A 20645-nucleotide genomic window follows, 5' to 3' on the forward strand; every position below is an offset into this window, starting at 1 on the left:
TCTTTATGGAACCTTGCTCAGACCATCAGCTTCGTGTTTTACACCATTAGAAATAGTTCAATCTAAATTCATTGGATCAATTCTTCAGATGCCGCGTTTTGTCTCAAATGCACTTCTGCGCCTGGAGACAGGACTGACAAAAGTTGAAGCAAGAATCTGTATAGCATCCTTAAACCTCTGGCTAAAGCTTAACTTCTCTCTGCAAGGCCTTGCTCCATTAATCCTCCAAGACAAATTCTCCTCAAATTGGATCAAGTCTGTCGAGTCCAACCTTGCCAAACTAGCAGGGGTGGGTTTCAGCAGGTAAGCACCGGTACGCCCGTACCCGTTCGTCAAATTTAACGTGTCTTCGTGTACCTGTTCTTCCGGAGGCCGTGTACTGGAATGCTCCCTCCCATGACCTGCCTCTTTGCTCGCTCCCCCTGCCTGCCCAGTCGCCGCTTGCTCACCCCCCTGTCCAAACCAGGCTTGCCCACCAACAGGCACCTCATTTCCAATTGGGGATGGGAAATCCATGTCGAGGGAGGAAAACACATGGGTTCCCCACTCCATCCATTAGAAATGAGGTGACTGTCAGAGAGAAGAGGGCAGCGCACACCACGTGGGCTTGTCCAACAGCTGAAGAAGGAACAGTAGGCGAGGATTCAGCTGCTGCACAAGCCCACGTGTCATGCGTTGCCCTCTTCTCTCTGACAGCCGCCTCGTTTCCAATGGAGGGGATGGGGAATCCATGTGATTTCCTTCCTCTGCCTGGATTTCCTACCTCCAGGGGAGGGAGACACAAAGAACCACAGACAGAGACAGACAGACAGACACAGAGAGCGAGACAGAAAGAGAAAGAGGAAGAAAGAAAGAAAAAAAAAAGGAAGAGAGTGACGGAAGGAAGGAAGGAAGGAAGGAAGGAAGGAAGGAAGGAAGGAAGGAAGGAAAAAAGGAAGGAAGGAAGGAAGGAAGGAAGAAAGAAAGAAAGAAAGGAAGGAAGGAAGGAAGGAAGGAAGGAAGGAAGGAAGAAAGGAAGGAGAACATGACCACAATTGAGCCCAAAATTTTGGTTGCTAAGCAAGAGCGTTGTTAAGTGAGTTTCACCACATTTTCCAAGTTGGCCAAGCCCATCCGATCACATGACCACTGAGCCACTCCGACAAAGCAGGTCACACTTACAGAATAGATTCTAAAAAATTTTGAAACCCACCACTGCAAAGTAGGCTTCTCCCCAGCTTCAATACTCAAGATGGACTACGACCTAGCAAGACAAATCTTGCGACGACGAATGGAGGACATTGAGAGCCAGGCGGACTTAGGGAAAGCTCCGCTGTTTCTGGCTCCAGATGCCATTAGATGTGTTGTTGCTCCTGCCAGCTATCTTAGTCAGTTAGAGTCAGAAAACCACCGGAAAGCATTTTCGCTCGCACGGTGCCATGCGCTTCCATTGGCTGTCCTTTACGGCAAGTATAAAAGGATACAATTGATGGAAAGACTCTCTCCCTGCAGCTCAGGAGAGGTGGAGACTGTGGGTCACAGGCTCCTTGGATCAGTGTTTCTCAACCTTGGCGACTTTAAGTCCTGTGGACTTCAACTCTCAGAATCCCCCAGCCAGCATAGCTGGCTGGGGAATTCTGGGAGTTGAAGTCCACAGGTCTTAAAGTCGCCAAGGTTGAGAAACACTGCCTTAGATGTTCCTTTTACAGAGAGATTAGGAAAAAACATATTCTGCCAATAACTGCTAAGTATCCTGGCCGTTCTGATACTACCTATCTTCAGTGGCTGTTTAAGGATGAACAGTCCATAACTACAATACAAGTGGCCAGATTCTGTGCAGCAGCACTGGGGAATCGTCATAAATACATGTCTTCTCCACCATAGTTATGTTATATAACAAATATGGCAAACCTTTTGCATTGCTTTTAGTGTTGAACCTACAATAGGCCACAAAGTTTAATGGATTGTAATTTTAGTATAGTTAGACCATGTATAATTGACAGATTGGATTTTATTATAGATTTTAGTTGTTATTTATTATGTTATGTATGATTTTTAATTGTATATTTACTGAGCATTTTTATTTGTTCTGGTCTCTGGTCTAAGATTGTAATAAATTTGGGGGGGGGGAGAGAATGCTGACACTACTTTTATTACATGGTTATACTAACAGAATCTTCCAAGTTAGAATGCATCTTTCCCCTCCCTCCTTTCATCTTCAAGAGAATTAGGGAGAGTCAAGACTGAGACACTTTCTCAAATTACATTTCTACCTTGGACTGAAATACGTCTGACTGTTGCCTCCTTTTTTTTCAAAGATATTCCTACAACCCATTGGAGAGACTCATATCCCTTAATCCCAGGTGTAATTGGATTTGCAGCACAATTGTACTAACCATAATTCTTCCTGAACCAATCAGGAGGCTTTGTGACTGTTCCCCATGCCTCAGTTACTACCTGTCTCAACTATTGCAATATATTTCATTTGGGGGGTACGCTAGAGAAAGAATCAGATAATTGCAGTGGACACACAAAACATATTGATGTGATAGCTGAAAGATCTGCACAGGCTACGTCTTACATACTGAGCATAATTCATATTGACCATTCATGTCCTCAACAGCTTGGGGAACTGATTATCAATGAGACTGCCTCTATCCAGCCATGAACTTTCCCGGTCACTTGGGCTAATGGGACATCTTCTTCTGAAGATGCCAAAGCCTGGACGCTCCATTACACAAAAAAGGCTCTCGTGTGGCTCCTAGGCTACACAATGTACTTCCTAACTAGATGTGTTTAGTTTCAGTCTGCACAATATTTAGGAAGATGATCAAAACTGCATAATATTTAGGAAGATGATCTGCACAATATTTAGGAAGATGATCAAAACATACAGTGTTACATACTGAGAGACAGTTTGGTAGTTTCCACCAAGGTCCTCTGATCTGGCGGGAAAATGCTCAAAGGTGATTGGTTAAGACGTCTGAAAGCTCCCTATAAAAGGGCTGCTGCCAGACAGAGTCTTTGCTGGATTGTTCATAGTTGTGACTAATAAAGAGCTGTTGTTACTGTTAGCCTGAGTCTGCCTCTTCCATTCACCGGATCTAACACTTTTAACTGTTAATTATTTTGGTGACTCTTTTTATCTGTAGTCTCAAATGCAATAATAAGTTCTGTTCAGTGGTGGATTTCAAAAATTGTTCGAACCTACTCTGTGGGTGTGGCCTCCTTTGTGGGAGTGGCTTGCCACCCATGTGACCGGATGGGAGTGGCTTGCCACTCCCACAAAGGAGGATATGAAGATGCCGAAGACATTTGTCAGAACCACCTTAAATTACCTCACACACAGCACTGGCATGTATAAGAATATGATGTAAACTTGTTTTTTAAAAGTCATCTTTGGTTTGCGCTAAAACAACTTCAGCACACACAATGTTCTGATTGCACCACAAATGCAGTAGTCATCCTTACCTTTCCCAGAGGCACTGAGTTTTATAAATATGAGCATGATAGTGTAGAATAATCATATCCAAGGACCAGTGGTGGGTTTCAAAAAATTTTTGGAACCTCTTCTGTAGGTGTGGCCTGCTTTCCAGGTGCACTGGTGGAACCTCTTCTAACCGGTTCGGTAGATTTGACGAACCGGTTCTACCGAATAGGTGCGAACTGGTAGGAACCCACCTCTGTTTCTGTTTCTACTTGGTCTCTTATTGTTGTAAGTCATTTAGAGAGATTAGAGTGCTATACAGTCCTTCCCTTTTTATTAAATTAACTTTTATAATATTAAGAAATGAACCTGTTTGGGAGCTTTTTTCCCCAATGGGGAGGAGAGGGAAATAAATAAAAACACCTTTCCTTGTTTTGAAAGATGTATAAAATAGAGGACAACATGCAGGAAAGTATCTTGGTTTCTTTGTTCTTTCATGTATCACTGGCACTATTTATTTGCATTTGTTAATTTTTTCAAGGCTTCCTGGAGGAAAGAAAGGTAGAATACATTTGTACATGAAAGCATATAAATGCATTCTTAAAACCCTGTTAAGCAGGTTAGCCTGAGAATGAATGACTAGCCACGTATTGGCTGCACACAATCCTGATTTGACTGAATTAAATAACCAGGTGCTTTGGCTGTTTGTGAGTTAATACATGGTTTGGACTCAAGAATTATGGTTTATCAATTATGTATTATGAATAACATACTATATCAACTCAATCACTGTAACACATTTATGTATGTTTTATTTATGTAAGTCATAGTTAAAATAGAACGTTAACACAGTGAGTTAAATCATTAAGAAAGCTCTGTTCACAACCCATTGATGCAAAGATAAACAAGCCCTCCTGTTTGGATCAGTCAACACAACTGATAATGTTTTTCAGAAGGGTGAATCTTCCCACTTCACTTTTAGCTTTCTCAACCTGGAACAAAATTAGTATTCAGAGGAAAATGAAGCACTTCACTCTCTCAAGCTGCCTCTGCTAGGCAACCAATTTATTAGAGGAAAGAAAAATGTTCTCAAATACAGAATATGCATAAATCTTTGACAAACAAATATGGCTTATTTAGAACTACAGTATCTGCTATGCTGTTTTTGGAAAAGGAAGCCTTTTTGTGGAGCAGAAACTCAGATACAAAGATAATAAAAATGCTCAGAGAAAGCAGCTCAAAGGAAATTATTCCAATTGGCAGAGCCGTACATTTTCAGAGTGTTAGCATTTGTAGAAAGTAAGAATGGTTATAAAATTCAACTTTTGAATGATCTTTTCTTAAAATGTTTTTGTATTTTTATGGCTACATCTTTTCTACCATTAGCAGAAAAGCTCATAAAATAGATTATTAAATAAAACAAGATTTTAAAATCAATTAGCATGCTGCTTCAAATACTATAGGCAGCATCTGCTAAGGTTTACTAAGTATCACATGGTGAAATTTCACTACTTTACTCATTGCTAAGAAAAATAATTGGAAGTTATGAATTTATATTTACTGAACTGAGCTATCAGGAGCAATTTTCCTGGTGAATTCTCTCATTGGGCCAAGACAAGTCCTTCCCCGATTAATTACATTGTAAACTCAATGAACCCTTTATGTTGTGGCACAACAGGAGCCGTTGGAGCTGCCACCAGACTCCGACAGTAAGGGGCCCTATGAGTCGGCTCTGGAGGATGTGGAGGACCCTGGACAGGGTTCCGACTCCGATCAGGCACAGAGAGGCTGGTTGGCCACCAGGAGTCTCCTGAGTCTTGGAGCAGTGGGGAGGACACAACGGAGTGTGATTCTGACGTCATGCATTGGAGCAGTGGGGAGGAGACAAGGGAGTTGGTCCTGGATGCCCGGCAACGGAGAGCTAATAGGCGTAAAGAACAGTTATGCAGTTACAGGAGATAATTGCACTCAGCTGGTGGTAATTAGGCTCCTCTCAAGACTATAAAAGGAATGACTGTCCACACGCTCGTTGCAGGAGTCAACATATTTACTAGAGCTGGAGAACTCTCGTGGCTAGCTTGGCGGGCTGGATTGCTGCCAAGGTTAGTCTGTGCTGGATTGCTGCCAACATCTAGTCTGTGCTGGATTGCTGCCAAGGTCTGGTCTGTGCTGGATTGCTGCCAAGGGCTAGTCTGTGTGTTAATAAATCCTGAAGTATCTTTGTCTCGGCGTGCTTTAGTGTGTGAAGAGTGGGGAGTCAGAACACCTTTATATAAAATTCCACCTAGATAATTGACCTCACCCTTCTCTTCCTAGCATCTCAATAATATGAGCGTTTAGTAAGTTATTTCTCAAAATGGCTACTGTGGCTAACATTCAGTTTGATCTAAGGTCAAGGTTGATTTGTGCTAAATAGCAATAGCAATAGCAGTTAGACTTATATACCGCTTCATAGGGCTTTCAGCCCTCTCTAAGCGGTTTACAGAGTCAGCATATCGCCCCCACAATCTGGGTCCTCATTTTACCCACCTCGGAAGGATGGAAGGCTGAGTCAACCTTGAGCCGGTGAGATCTGAACCGCCGAACTGCAGATAGCAGTCAGCTGACGTGGCCTGCAGTACTGCACTCTACCCACTGCGCCATCTTGGCTCATATGGACCTAAGATTGCAAAGAGGCAAAGTCTGAACTGCTCTTGCAGCGTCCCAGACTTACTTTACAATAGTTGAGGATTGACCTGAAAACAACGTTTTATAATATATTAATCAATTACTCTAGCGAGTACTCAAGCCTTGCCCTTCTTTGCCTAGTTTGGTTCAGAATGTCTTAAGGCAAAAAAACAAGCTGATTAGCTAATTTAAACTCTGAAAGGAGGATTCAGCTTTATAGTGTATTCTGGACCTCTTATTGCTGGAGCAACTGAATAAAGACCTAGTGCAAACCTAGAAAAGAGAATTTACCAGGACATCCTAGATCAATGTTTCTCAACCTTGGCGATTTTAAGTCCTGTGGACTTCAACTCCCAGAATCCCAGGGCGGCAGAAGCTCCAGAACCGAGTGGAGGTTCTCTGCGCGAGGTGAAACAGGCGCTCGCTGCCTCGCTCTCCTGCCGCGGCGTCCGTTTCGGTCGCGCAGAGAACTTCCACTCGGTTCCGGGGCTGCCGCCGCCCGGCAAAAGCCCCGGAACCGAGTGGAAGTTCTCTGCACGAGGTGAAACGGGCGCCCGCCACCTCGCTCTCCTGCCGCGGCGTCTGTTTCAGTCACGCAGAGAACTTCCACTCGGTTCCGGGGCTGCCGCCGCCCAGCAAAAGCCCCGGAACTGAGTGGAAGTTCTCTGCGTGAGGTGAAACGGGCGCCTGCCGCCTCGCTCTCCTGCCGCGGCGTCCATTTCGGTCGCGCAGAGAACTTCCACTCGGTTCCGGGGCTGGCTGGGGGATTCTGGGAGTTAAAGTCCACAGGACTTAAAGTCGCCAAGGTTGAGAAACACTGTCCTAGACACAAACAATAGCGTCATTAAAAGTCAGAAAGCAAACCTTATTTTCTTGCTTGGTAGCTTTCCATTCAAATAATGTTCCCCTTCAGTTTCTTATCTCATACCAGCAACAGAGACCACTTTGGGGCATTATATGCACAACAAGACCTGCCTAAATTCAGTCGAATGTTGTATTGACAAGCACCCAATGGGGCATCAACTGCAAGTTCTGAAATAAAAGACCTAAAACAGCCTGGCTAAGTCCCAGGTAGTGATTTTATTACTGCTGAACTCTTACAATAAGGAATAATGGACCCCTATACTTGCTCCTCTGTTCTCCTACATTAATCACACTGCACAAATACCAGAGAACTGGGGTTTAGCCATTATAATGCCCATTTATAAAGAGGCTCATTGTGAATTGCCCGCTAACTATTTAGTCCATAAGCCATCTTAGATTAATAAGTAAGCTTTATTTATTTCTTCATTTATTTACATCCTGCCTTATTTTCACAAGTAACACAAGCCAGCGAACATATCCCACACACCTTCCTCCTTTTATTTTCCCCACAACAACCATTCTAAGAAGTGAGTTGGGCTGAGAGTGAGTGACTGGCCCAAGATCACTCAGCTGGCTTTCATGGGCCAAAGCAGGACTTAAATTCACGGACTCTTGCTTTCTAGCCTGGTGCCTTAACTACCAGACCAAATCGGTTCTCTCTGGCTCAGGTTTTATGCTAAACATCTCCACAACAAATTGATTGGATTAATTAAATGAGCAAGCAGGCTTTAGAACTGGACACACTATTCCGGTACATGCCCTAATACAGCAACATTGGGATGAAAAATATTTATCTAAAACAACTTCTGCACCATATGCCACATTCCTTGACATTAGGTCTGCATTTGATCTAATTTTCAGAACAAGGTTGTGGATAAATTCAGACATTGGTGGAGGAGCTGTCAATTGGCGTGTGTGTGTGTATGTGTGTGTCTATCTATCTATCTATAACATATATGGAATATATATTTATTCTATAATAAAGATTAGTTGCCATTTGCAGGGACGTTGCAATAAAGAGACCCCAGCCTGAAGAAGAGTGAGACATTTAACTTAATTATTTAATTCATTTTCTCTAACCTCCCATCTCAATGACTGGGTGGCTTATAATTTGAAGATAAAGGATAGTTTGTCTAAATTTTCAAGCACCTCACAAGTATAAATTTTAAAACATGAAACATCATTTGATCTACCATAATCAGTCTTTAAGTAGATTTTCCACATTAGAAGAACTTTCCTCTGGCAACAGGTGTCTTCTCATGCAAATCTACTGGTCATAGCGATTTCATTATCCAAACTAGGTAACACATCTAGCTTGGGTAATGAGACACCTGAAGAAGAAAAAAAACAAGCTCAGAGAACACAAATGACCCCTCATTTCAATCCTGAGCTACAAATATTCTTCTTTAGCGATACAGTAATTTTACTTTAATGTTTGTAGTCTTTACAGCTGTAAACAAAAGCTACTCATATTCAGTTTAGTTAATATTTTTCCAGTTGCTAGTTCTTCTAAAGCTTTGTTTGATAAAAAAAAAATGTTTAAGCTTACTAATGTACATTATGTTCATGGTTCCATAAATCCGCCTCATCTTTCTTGCTCTATGCAGGAAAGAAAATACCATACTTTCTTAAATAATCTAATGGGCAGTTTTTTTCCTAAGTTCCAGATTTTAGTAACCCGATTCAAAAACAATGAATTGAACAGGAACCTTTTGCCAGGAAGGAAAAACAAAACCATTCTGTTTACAAGTCTCCTTCAAAAAGTCAATGACCCATCCTGTTACTCATTACTAAGACTGCCAAATGGGAAAAATATATTTTGCTTTGAAATAATAAACTTTAATGATTAGGCACAATGATTTGCATATCAGAATGCAAAATACAGGACAATAAGATCATGTATAACAAGAGAGCAAACAGTAGAATTAAAAGGAAATGCAAATAATTTCTGCCGTATCCCAATCAGATCCTTATATGCAATTCTCAATGATACCATTTTATTCCGATAAAAAAGGTACTTCTGTATATTTCAGTTCTGAACATACATGGAATATATTGTTTTAATGTATGGATCCCAATAGGTCATTTGTCTAATGTGTAATCCAACATATTGATCTTTCTCATTAACTGGTATTAAATATATGTGCTATGTCCTCTATCTCTGATGCTTCACAAATACTTGACAAGGAACTTGGTTAACATATTTAACCATTTTGCCTAGCTGGTTAAATCTGACTTCCATAAAATAGCCCCCTGGAATGTGTGAGTATTCCTGAATTTAGATATTTCCCAATCTGAAAGGTACATTCATTTGAATGTGTTGACCTTACTGCAAGTAGCTCAGTGGTGGGATTCAAATAATTTAACAACCGGTTTTCTGCCCTAATGACCAGCTGGGTAGGCGGGGCTTAGTGGTCATGTGACTGTGTGGGCGTGGCCAACTCAACATTACTCAGGTCGATGGGCAGTTTGCCTTAGCTGTTACAATGTAATAAGGGTTAACCGGAGAGGCAAGTTTCTGTAAGCAGGGCAATAAAGATTAGGCTAGAAACAACACCAGAATGTTTCCTTCCTGCCTTCCTTACAGGATTAGCCCTGTAAAGCAGAAAAAAACACAAGAAGATTTCTTCCAACAACCGGTTCTCTGAACCTCTTAGAAAGTTAAGAACTGGTTCTCCCAAATAGGTGCAAACTGGCTGAATCCCACCACTGAAGTAGCTATATCTATTAAAGCTTCTACAGCTAATCTTTGACTTATGACCATTTGTTCAACAACCATTTGACGTTATGCCGGGGCTGAAAAACTGGATTTATGATCCGTGCCCAAAGCTCCGTGCCCCCATGAGCATGTGATCAAAATTTGGGTGTTTGGTAGCAGCTTATTCATACTTATGATGGCAGGAGTGCTTTCACTCCCTCATCTATATCCTTTTGGTCACCCAGCCCTTTGCCTCGCAGAGCAGCAAGCAGGGGCCAGAACCACATGGTTCTGTGGCTGATCTTTTGCCCTTTTCACCCAGCCACTGTGGCCAAAGAAGTGCCTTGCTACCTTTCCTATCTCCTTTTTGGATCCAGCTTTTCATAGCTTTATGAACTTTACAAAGACAGTACTCAAGAACTCATGTGTAGGAAACCTTACACAAAGAAGTTGGGTCCAAAAAGGAGATAGCAAAAGATCACTGTAGGGAAATAGGAAAGAAGGCAGCTGGATGAACAAATGCTTGTTGTGGTTTGCTGGGATGGACTGGGACTTCCTGATGCATGGCAAGCAGCCCCAGAGCTGCACAGTTCTGAGGCTGCTTCCGGTGCAATCAAATCCAGAATAGCTTGATGGGGCTGAGTTGTTGCTTAATGACCTGTGATTCTCAGTTAACAACCGCAATGGGTTGTTGAGACCAGGATTGCCAGAGTAAACCAGTATGGTCACATGACATCTTGCTTTACGACCACACCTACTTATCATATTTTTTGGAGTATAAGATGCACCTTTCTCCTTCAAAAAAGAGGCTGACAATCTGGATGCGTCTTATACACTGAATACAGCATTTTTTGCTTCCCAAAACCCCGCCTTCTTCACCAAAATGGCTGTGCATAGCCTTTGGGAGCCTTGCAGAGTGCTGCTGGGGGCTGGGGAGGGCAGAAATGAGCAAAAAACAGGCCTTTTTGCTCATTTCCCCCACCCCCACCGCCCAGCAGCACTCTATAAGCCTCCTAAAAGCTATGCATGCCCTGTTTTTGACAAAATATGGGCCAATTTTTATTCATTTTTGCCCCCCACCTCCTCAGGAGCACTCTACAAGCTTCCTAAAGGCTATTCATGCCCTTTTTTCGAGGCCTGCAGAGTGCAAAACCTTTTTTTAAAAAAATTGCCTCTTCAAAACCTTGGTGTGCCTTATACTCCGGTGTGTCTTATACTAAAAAAAATATGGTATGATGGCAATTCTGGCACTCCTTGTGGCGATTGTAAATCAAGGACTACCTATATTATTTGTTTAGTGTATGGCACTACACTAAATAAAGGTGTTTTAAGCCAGGAGATCACAAAGATTGTCTCATTGTCATTGAATAAACAGTTGATTCTGTGTTGTTTGCCCAGGAGACGCCCAAGTTCAGGATTCCTATACTTTTCAAGAAGGCATCTTCCTTGTCCCCCACCACCTATATAATAGCTATTAAAAGTATTTAAAAAATGTATAAAAGCAAAAGTAAACAAAAAGTCAAGGGGATGTTGTTAATAATGGAGCCAACTCACAAGTTCATGCATTGTCCAGAGTCTACTGGCAGAATCAGGTTTTGAGGGACCTTTGAAAGCTCCGGAATCATGAGGCCTACCTCATATTTGTGCGGGAGGAGATTTGAGTGCAACAGCAAAATGTAGCTCCCTGAACAATAGCATGAGTAACATGCCCATTGGGTTGGTTTTGATGGGATGAGTAGATGAAATAGGGAAGAGGCAACCCCTCAAATAAGTAAATATCAAAGCTGAGTGGAAACATGAGCTTCACTAAAATGTTTGGGGTCTCCAAGTCATTTGACTTAAATCAAGTCATTTGAGTATATTATAGAACTAAAGTTGATCATCATTTTTTAGAATGAAAAGCAATATTTAGTTTTTCACCAGTAACATGTAATCAAATGGCTCTGAAATTAGGAATGAGAAACGTTTGTCATTCCCAGTAATATTAGTTAAAGCGTAATTTGAATATGTCATCTCTATTGCTAAGTTCAATAAAATATGCTTTACTACATTAAAGCTTTCTGATCTTTCAGTTTTGTTAAAAACAATTTCTTCAAAAAGCCCCATTTCAACCATTTTCATACAATTCTAGTTATTTGTAAAAATGTTTTCTTCGGGCATGATTTTATCATTGCATGAATCCATTCATGCAATGGATGTAGGAGCCGAGGTGGCGCAGTGGTTAAATGCAGCACTGCAGGCTACTTCAGCTGACTGCAGTTCTGCAGTTCAGCTGTTCAAATCTCACCGGCTCAGGGTTGACTCAGCCTTCCATCCTTCCGAGGTGGGTAAAATGAGGACCCGGATTGTTGTTGGGGGCAATATGCTGACTCTGTAAACCGCTTAGAGAGGTCTGAAAGCCCTATGAAGCGGTATATTAGTATAACTGCTATTGCTATTGCATTCTAGTTTTGTGCCTGGGAAATGGAGATTCCAGGCTCCCACCACCACCACCACCACCACCACACACTCACAAACACACAAAAATAAGTAGTTTTGCCTAGAACAAGTAGCAGAATTTATGTCTTTATGTAGAAGATTTATTATTACACTTATGTGCAGCTGGTGAGTTTCACTGGTTTGGCTGAGCGGAGAGCATTCCAGCAAAGTTTGGAAGGGAAGACAGAAGGCGGTTCCCTTGGGAGTTTTGTATTCTTTTTGCATCAAGTCCTTCCAAGGCTAAAAAATGCTGAATTTAGCTGACTAGGCTGACAAGAAGTGGACATTGTGGATAGGTTTACCTTGCCTATGTGTTTTTGCGATGGTAAGGTGCTAATGAATGCTATCACATCTGGTCTGCAAAACTCCAGACAACCCCTAAAATAGCAGCTTTCTACTATCTACGGTAGTACTCATCAAGACTTTTACAACATGCATCAGATAACCCACCTTAAAAGTGTCATATAGAAAGGACTATAATTTCTAGCTTGTTCCAGCTATCGCAAACAGCTGGTGCTGTACAGGTGGGCCTTGATTTACAACTATTTGTTTAGTGACGTTCAAAATTATAAAGGCACTGAAAGAAGTGATTTACAATCAGTACTCGCACTTATGAGCATCACAATATTCCCAAGTTATGTAAACAAAATTTGGGCGCTTGGCAGCAGGTATGTATTTACAATGGTTGCAGAATCCTGAGATTACGTGACCTTCCCAACCATCTTCCAGGACAAAGTAAGTCAATGGGGGGAAGCTGGATTTGTTTGTTTGTTTGCTTTTTGTTTATTAGTATTTATAGGCCGCCCTTTTCCCTAAGGAGACTCAGGGCGGCTTACATAAAATAGGGAAGGGAGGGTACAGACAATAGACACAAACAATACATAGAAGTAAAATAGTAAGCAACATTCATTCATCATTCGGGTGGGGACAAATTATCTTTATCCCCAGGCCTGACGGGCTAGCCAGGTCTTAAGGGCTGTGCGGAAGGTCTGAAGGGTGGTGAGGGTACGAATCTCCACGGGGAGATCGTTCCAAAGGGTCGGAGCTACTACTGAAAAGGCTCTCCTCCGTGTAGTTGCCAGTCGGCACTGACTGGCAGATGGAACTCGGAGGAGGCCTAATAATCTATGCGATCTAATTGGTCGCAGGGAGGTAATTGGCAGGAGGCGGTCTCTCAAGTACGCAGATCCACTACCATGGAGTTGCTTAAGAACTATGCCAAAATGGTCCTAAAATTAGGAGCGACTCACTTAACGACCACCTTGCTTAAGGGAAATTCTGGACCCAATTATAGTCGTCATTCGAGGACCTGTACTTGCAACTATCCTTTAAAAGGGGACGGTTCTGACACAATCCTCGAATCTGTGCTTAAAAAGCAATCACCTGGATGCTCTACCTGGCGAAAGAAGAAAACGCCCAGCTACCCGCCAAAGGCTTTGTTTTGCTACGTTTCGCGACGGCCGACTCGCACGGATTTCGTGCTTGCGGCTGAAAGTAAGCCCAAAGCCACCTGCGATTCCTCTCCTGCCTGCGGTTGTGCCCGAGCCCGCTCGGCATTCCTCAAGTGCCCAACCTGGTCGCCGCCCGCCCCGCCGGCTCCCTGGCTGCTGACCGGCCTCCAGCCTTTCCAGACTGACTCCCTCCCTCCCCTCCTCCCTTGTTTGCTCCCAGTCCTCGGCCCAAACGCGACTTCCTCTTCCTTTCCGAAGCTCCCGCTGTCCGTCCTAGTTCGGGCCGGACTGCCCTCTACAGATCGCGGAGGAGGGTGAGAGCGCACTGCCCAGCCTGGCGCGGCCGGGAGATCTCTGGCGCGCTCTCTCCGTCTCTCCGCCCCCCCCCCCCCCGTCTCCTCTCGCTCTCTCCCCGTCTCCCTCCCGAAGTGCCGCTCCTCCCGAGGGACGCAACAGGAGCCAGGAGTTGGCGGACTCGGAAGAACGAGAAACAAAGCCCGGTCGTTTCGCTCGCCTCCCGCTCGCTTTTTTTTCCTCTCGCTGCTTAGCTTAGTTGCGCCTTTCCGATCCCGCTGCGGCTTCTTCGGAGGACTTTTCTCTGCCTTTGTGGGGCTACTCAGCAACCCCGAGAGGTAAGGCGCAGAACGGGACGAATCTGCCCTGGTAACTAGTGAAATGGCGTGGGAAACGAGGACCCCCCCCCCTTTAGTTCACGGAGGGGGGGGGAGAACCAGAGGGAAAATGCGGGGTCCCTCCGAAGACGAGGGCTCTTTTCTCCTGTTCCCCCTCCCCCATGTCGGTCCTATTGTAGGAACCATTTGGAAAAAGGGGTCACTTTTGACATCCGGGGTTGGGGGCTGGAGAAACTGGCTGCGTTCTTACAGTCCCCCCGCCGATCATCAGCTGGAGCCTTACTGAAGTCATCTCGTTGATAACACACTGAACTATAAAGTAAACATACTAGCTGGCGGGCACGATAGGCTGAGCTCCCCTTGTAGCCAGCCACATTTCCCCACTTATCGTCTTGGACGAAGCGAGGCTTAACATTCTTACTCGAGGGGGGGGGGGCGGGGGAGGGAACAGCTGATTTCCGAGGTGTTAGTTTTCAAAGGCGAGAAATGGGCACGCAGATGGTTCCCATTCCTTTGGGGGCGTTGCGTTTGTTTTTTCTAGTAACCCCTGGAGATCAATCTTTGCCTTGTTTTTTTCCCCCCTTTTTTAAACATCCAGTATCTTTTCTCAAACATTTTTTTCCTATCACTGAAAGTATTAAGAAGTTTTTCTTTTATTTGTTTGTTTTAAAGTCAATTTAGTTATCCTCTGGATTTTACTTGAATGGGGGAAGATAGCACATGAAAGAAAGGGTTGTTTACTATGGATTCCTTAAAGGGGAAGGATGATTCCATGAGTTTGCTGTATAAGAATCAGTATGCTATATGGAGTATGCACTTCCTACCAGACAAAGGTTTGAAGGCTCTTGCAGAGTCTTTAGAGACCCCACATTGTACAGAACTGTAAGATCATGCTTAGAATAGAACTGGGCTATGCAGGTTGCTGAGCTTGTTACATATTGGCCAAAACATGCCACAATATATTTGTGCTGAATCCCTAGTGTTAAATGGAGAATCCTGCATATGCCATGGGTACACCTAAGGGCCTGTAATCTCCTTCCCTATAGTGCTAATAAAAAGTTATGTAATAGTTTTGATTGACTAATCCATGATGAGTCAACATGTGTACCTATTTGTCTCGTTCTTATTCGTCCATATTGCTACTAACTGGAGCATAACATGCACCTATCATGAATTCCTACTTTGAGGAACATAGCTAGGCTATCTAAGAATCCGAATAGTATGAAGGAGGATGGTGCTTGTTTGCTATATATGTGCTTAGAAAAGTATACTTGATAAGATGAAAGTCTGAAAGGATTAACAAAGGATACAAGAGGGATGAGAAGTTCTCAGTTTTTGGTAGAGTCAAGAATAGATCTTAAGAGAGTGAAACTACAGTGAATACAGAGGGACTGTAAGAACAGATCCTGTAGGTCCTGTATGACAAGATTAAAGTTCTTAACAGAATGAATGGAAAGTGGATGTAATGAAAAAGGGTGTGGGAAACTGCTTGGAACAGAGTGAACAAACTTATGTTACAAAGTACTATAGAGGTTTGTGAAGTTATATTAACATTAGAAGGCTGTATGAAGGGGAGAGAGAGAGAGAGAGAGAAAAGAGAACAAAAATGTCAACATATTGTTTGCTTATAGAAAGAAAAATATAATTGGAAAAATATAGTAAAAGAAAGCAAAGGTTAAGATTAAACGAACATAGAGAATGCACAGTACAGGTAGCCCTTGATTTACAACCAGTTGCAGGTAAAGATCACATGACCCTGGGATGCCACAGCCATCATAAATACATGCTGTTGATCATGTGACCATTCTTCCCATTGTAGATTATACTTGCATCCTTATCTTTGGTCAACATTCTGTAACGTCATAAGTGTGAGGATTGGTTGTCAGTAACTTTTTCACTGCTGTTGTGATTTTGAACAGTCACTAAATGAATAATTGTAAATCGATACCTGCAATTTTGATTAAAATTATAATTTTGGGGGGAGTGAGTGGAAAATTGCTAAATGAGGAGCCTCCAGCAGAATGAAATGAAGCATTTTTTTAAAAAGTAATTATATGATCCTGGATGAAACTGAAGGGAATGCTGGAGTAATAAATTGTTATTTTAAAGATTTGTACAGGAATGATGGTGATACAGGTAGTCTCTGACTTACAACCGCAGTTGAGCTCAAAATTCCTGTTGCTAAAGAAGACACTTGTTAAGTGAGTTGTGTCCTATTTTACGACTTATTTTTTCACAGTTCTTAAGCAAATCACTGCAGTTGATTAGTGAATCATGTGGATGCTAAACACATCTGACTTCCATTGATTCTGCTTGTCGGAAGCCAGCTGGGAAGGTTGAAAAATTGTGATCACATGACCCTGGGACAGTGCAATTGTCATAAATACATGCCAGTTGCCAAGCAGCAAAATTTTGACCATGGGGATACTGCAATGATTATAAGTGTGAAAACCAATCATAAATCACTTTTTTAGTTCCCTTGTAACTGAATGGTCATTGAATGAATGGCTGTAACCTGAATGTCAAAGAATGGAATTTAGACCAATATAATAAATGTTAAAGAAGAAAAAATCATAAAAGCTGTAAGAATGTTGACAAAAGATAAGGATGCAAGTATAATCTACAATGGGAAGAATGTTAAATTATGGGTGTGATTTGCTAATGGAATAGTATTTTGTTTAATTTTGATTGTATTTCACGCATGCAAGTTGTCTATATGCCTGATCATTGGAAGAATGTTGCTATTGTTGCTTATTCAAAACAAAACCTACCAAGAATGAATGCAAAAAATGACAAGGGGATTAGTCTGTTATGTATGCTTGGGAGATTGCTTGTCAGAATTTTGATAAAAGGTAAATAAGAGGTGTCAGGGAACAAAATTTGGGAAGTGGCTTTCTGCCACATAGGGTCTCCACAGATGTATTTTTGCCCATCAGGTTATTGAGAAATACATGAATGTGAGATCTATCATATGTTACTGTTTTAGACAAAGTGTTATGATGAATAGATTTTGAATTATGGAATGCTATGTGCAAATACAGAGTGGGAGTTGTGCTGAATATAAGAGCAATACATGAAGAAACTATCATGAGAGTAGATGAAGCATTTATCAAATTGTTCAAACTTGAGCAGTAAGAAAAGAATGTGTAAGTGTCCTTCATTGTTTAAGGCATTCAAGATAAATATACAATGAATACTTGTGCTTGCACACAGTAAGACATGGCGGTTAGTGGGCAATGAAAGTTTTGGGGTGGCACATCGATGGTCACCAGCACCATGTTTCATACCCTGTGCTAAAATTAATATTCTTAATAAGACTAGTGTATTTTAAGTGGTCAATGCATTTGATATAAGAAGCCAATTCCAGTGTAGATTTTCACCTCAGAGATTACAAGGGAAAGATTATTGTATTTTAGCCAATAATGGCTTTCCTTATAGACCAAACATTCATCTGTCTGAGTCTTTTACTTCAGGCTACCAGATCTTGATCAACATCTCTTTTTACTTTCATACATTGGTTATCTAGATTTTTGGAGCCTAGATTAGAAGCTCTATTATTCCTGTTGGTGATGGGAAGTGATGGAAAACTTGAGCAATACATTAAATATAAATTATCTTTTGACCCCCATACCAGAGAAACATGGTATGTTAACATTTCCTTAAAATATAACTATTTTAAAAATGGATGAATATAACTCGACCAGAAGTTCCTCAGCAAGACAGACAGAAAAAATGTGTGCTCTAAAGAACCACATATAAATTCTGTCTGACAAACCAATGCCGAGATCATTTTGGATCAGAACTTCCCTGGAGAGGAAGTGAAGAAGGAGCTGCATCTCACTAGACCTAGAGGAGTGTAACAGGTTCCTCGTAGGTCAGAAATTCGCTCTCTGAATTGGCGTCGGGGGAGGCAGCATGGCAACATGGCTGCTATCAAAGCTGCGGTCTTCTGGCCAAAGCTTATGAGCAGGAGCAGTGCAGGAAAGGAATGTGAAACCTGATAAGAAGATTGAATTAACCAACTGACATAAATCAGAATTTGGAAAAGGTAAAGAACCTTGTGAGTATAAATAATATTGATGGACAGATTGGGATTTTGGCAGAAAGAAAGAAAAAAAAAGGGAGGGGGAAATGGTGGTTAAAATCATTAAGCCCTAAAATTACTCTTTGTTTTAAACAACTTGGAGACAGAAAGGAGGAAACAGAGAATTGACTAACCCATTTAAACACAAACTTTGGATTTGGATTTGAAAAGATTGTGCCTTTAAAAGAGATTAATTGACAATTGGGAACTCTACAAAGGATGGAAGAAGGAGGAGTGAAATAGAAGTTAAAAATATACCAAGGAGACTTGCTTTGTTCGAGCCTGTTTCTAACTAACATATCTTAAGCAACTCTAATTAATGAGCGGTGGAATGTAACAAGGAAAAAAAATCAAGAAAAAAGCACTATTTCTTCACTTATAATCCAATCTTGTCTGAGCAATGAATGGAATGTGAAAACTTCATAAGAACCAACTGACATAAATCAGACTTGGAAAAAGAAGCGAGGAGAAGCAAAAGTTAAAAACACACCAAAGAGACTTGCTTTTTTAGAGTTTCTTTCTGTAATTTTGGAACTGGACATTATGGAAAGGTGGGAATTTGAAGAATTATGTGAAATTATAAAAAATATGCATAAATCATTAAAATTAAGTGTAAATAAAATTTTGAAGGTAGAATCTGAGGAGAGGCAGAAAGTGAAGGAAGATGAGGGGAAGGATAATGAAAGGGTAGAAATGGTGGTAAATAAAAAGCAGGCAAGAATTTCACTGAGTTTGACAGTGGTATAGGGAAAATTGAAAAGGGGGGGATGTGTCCCAACAAAGGCAAATAAAAAGCAGACAAAAGATTTCACTGAGTTTGACAGTGGCATAGGGAAAACTGAAGAGGGGGGATATGCCCCAACAAAGGGAAATAAAAAGCAGACTAAAAATTTCACTGGGTTTTCCAGTGGCTTGGGGAAAATTGAAGAGGGTGGACATGCCCCAACAAAGAAAAGGGAGGAGACAGGAATAGAGAATTGGGACAAAAGACTTACTTGGAAAAAACCAGATATTTAGAAATTGTTACGTAGAGAAGATAAAGTTGAGATATGTGATTTACACCTTTATGTGATAATTAAACTGAATTGCTAACTGATTGAATATGATAATGGAAAGATAATTAAATATAGGTTAAAATATACAAAATATGGATGCATACAGAATTCTTAAGAAGATGAACCAAGTGAGGTATGTATTGCTTGTTATTCTACATAGCAGATCAATGGAATTTTAATGAACATTGAACAGTAAGGATTGTAATTTAAAGACAAATAAGCTAAGTTAAGATATGGAAAAATGGAGGGGGAACATGAAACATACTTACAATTGAGACTACAAAGACAGTCATGTAATGATGTATAATTATATAATATTATGATGAGAATAGCTGGGAATTGTAATCAGGTCCACATTCCAGGAAAAAAATAGGTTTTTTTGGGGTGTGTGTGTGTAAAATGTAATTACTATATATGTATACTTTTTTTCTGTCAAAAAAAGGAGGAGGAGGATATTTGGTAAAATTAAAGATGTTTATTGAAATGAAATTATAAACATCATCAACATAAAATGGAGTTTGCTCAGAGGCTGAAATACACCAAGTAAATGAGATGAAGAGTGTGGAGTAGAGGAGAGAGATAAGAGTAGGAGAGAGGGCGGGGGGAGAGGAGGAGAGAAAGAAGGAATAGAAAGGGAAGAGAGGAGAAGGAGAGAGGAAGGCGAAGTAGAGAAGAGAAGGACGACAGAGGGAAGAAAGGAGGTAGGGAGGAGGAGAGAGGGAGAAGAAAGTGATGGATAGGGTACAGTTATGGTGTATGGAGAGCAGAAGAGCCAATAATCATTTTTGGGGGTTGATGGTAAGACAAATTGATGTAAATATTTAATAATATAAAATAATGTTGGTTATGTAACAGTATACATGTGGTTATTTGTTATGAAAATGGAAAAATAAAAAACTTTTTATTAAAAAATGGATGAATATGTTACTTTAAAGAAACAATGAAAGCCAATGTATCTTAAGCCTTCTTTCCGATTTTCTATACTTTTATGTATATACCTATTATCAGTATGAAAGAACTTTAGTGTTTATTTTTTTTTAAAAAACACATCAATGTGGTTGCCCGAAAACTGAAGAAAAACATGACTATTTCATTCAAAAGTTCACATCATAATGCTTCCATTTTTTTTGTTTATTATTATCAGGACATGTTTTCTAATGTATTGGAAGGATATGCAACCCAAGGAAAGAGATTTATATTGTTTTTTTTCTCAATTGCATGTAGTCAAGCAGTACAAATCACAAAGACTTGAAACAAGAAATTATCTGGCTGGTTTGATGTGGTTTGTTCAGCTTATTTCTGGATCATGA

The 20645-nt window shown here is 41.2% G+C and overlaps 1 protein-coding gene across 1 annotated transcript in view; it reads left to right on the forward strand.

The window, feature by feature from the left end:
• Positions 1 to 13966: 13966 nt before the first annotated feature.
• RIN2 (Ras and Rab interactor 2) overlaps positions 13967 to 20645 on the forward strand; it is a 69544-nt gene continuing 62865 nt past the window's right edge. Inside the window, exon 1 of the mRNA XM_087721892.1 lies at positions 13967 to 14196. The gene's annotated coding sequence lies outside the window, so the exon portion shown is untranslated. The remainder of the gene's footprint in view (positions 14197 to 20645) is intronic.

Source organism: Thamnophis sirtalis, unplaced genomic scaffold, assembly GCF_051295495.1.
Source record: "Thamnophis sirtalis isolate CommonGarterSnake01/CBP01778 unplaced genomic scaffold, rThaSir2_p1.2 scaffold_8, whole genome shotgun sequence".
NCBI classification, from domain to species: Eukaryota; Metazoa; Chordata; class Lepidosauria; order Squamata; family Natricidae; genus Thamnophis; species Thamnophis sirtalis.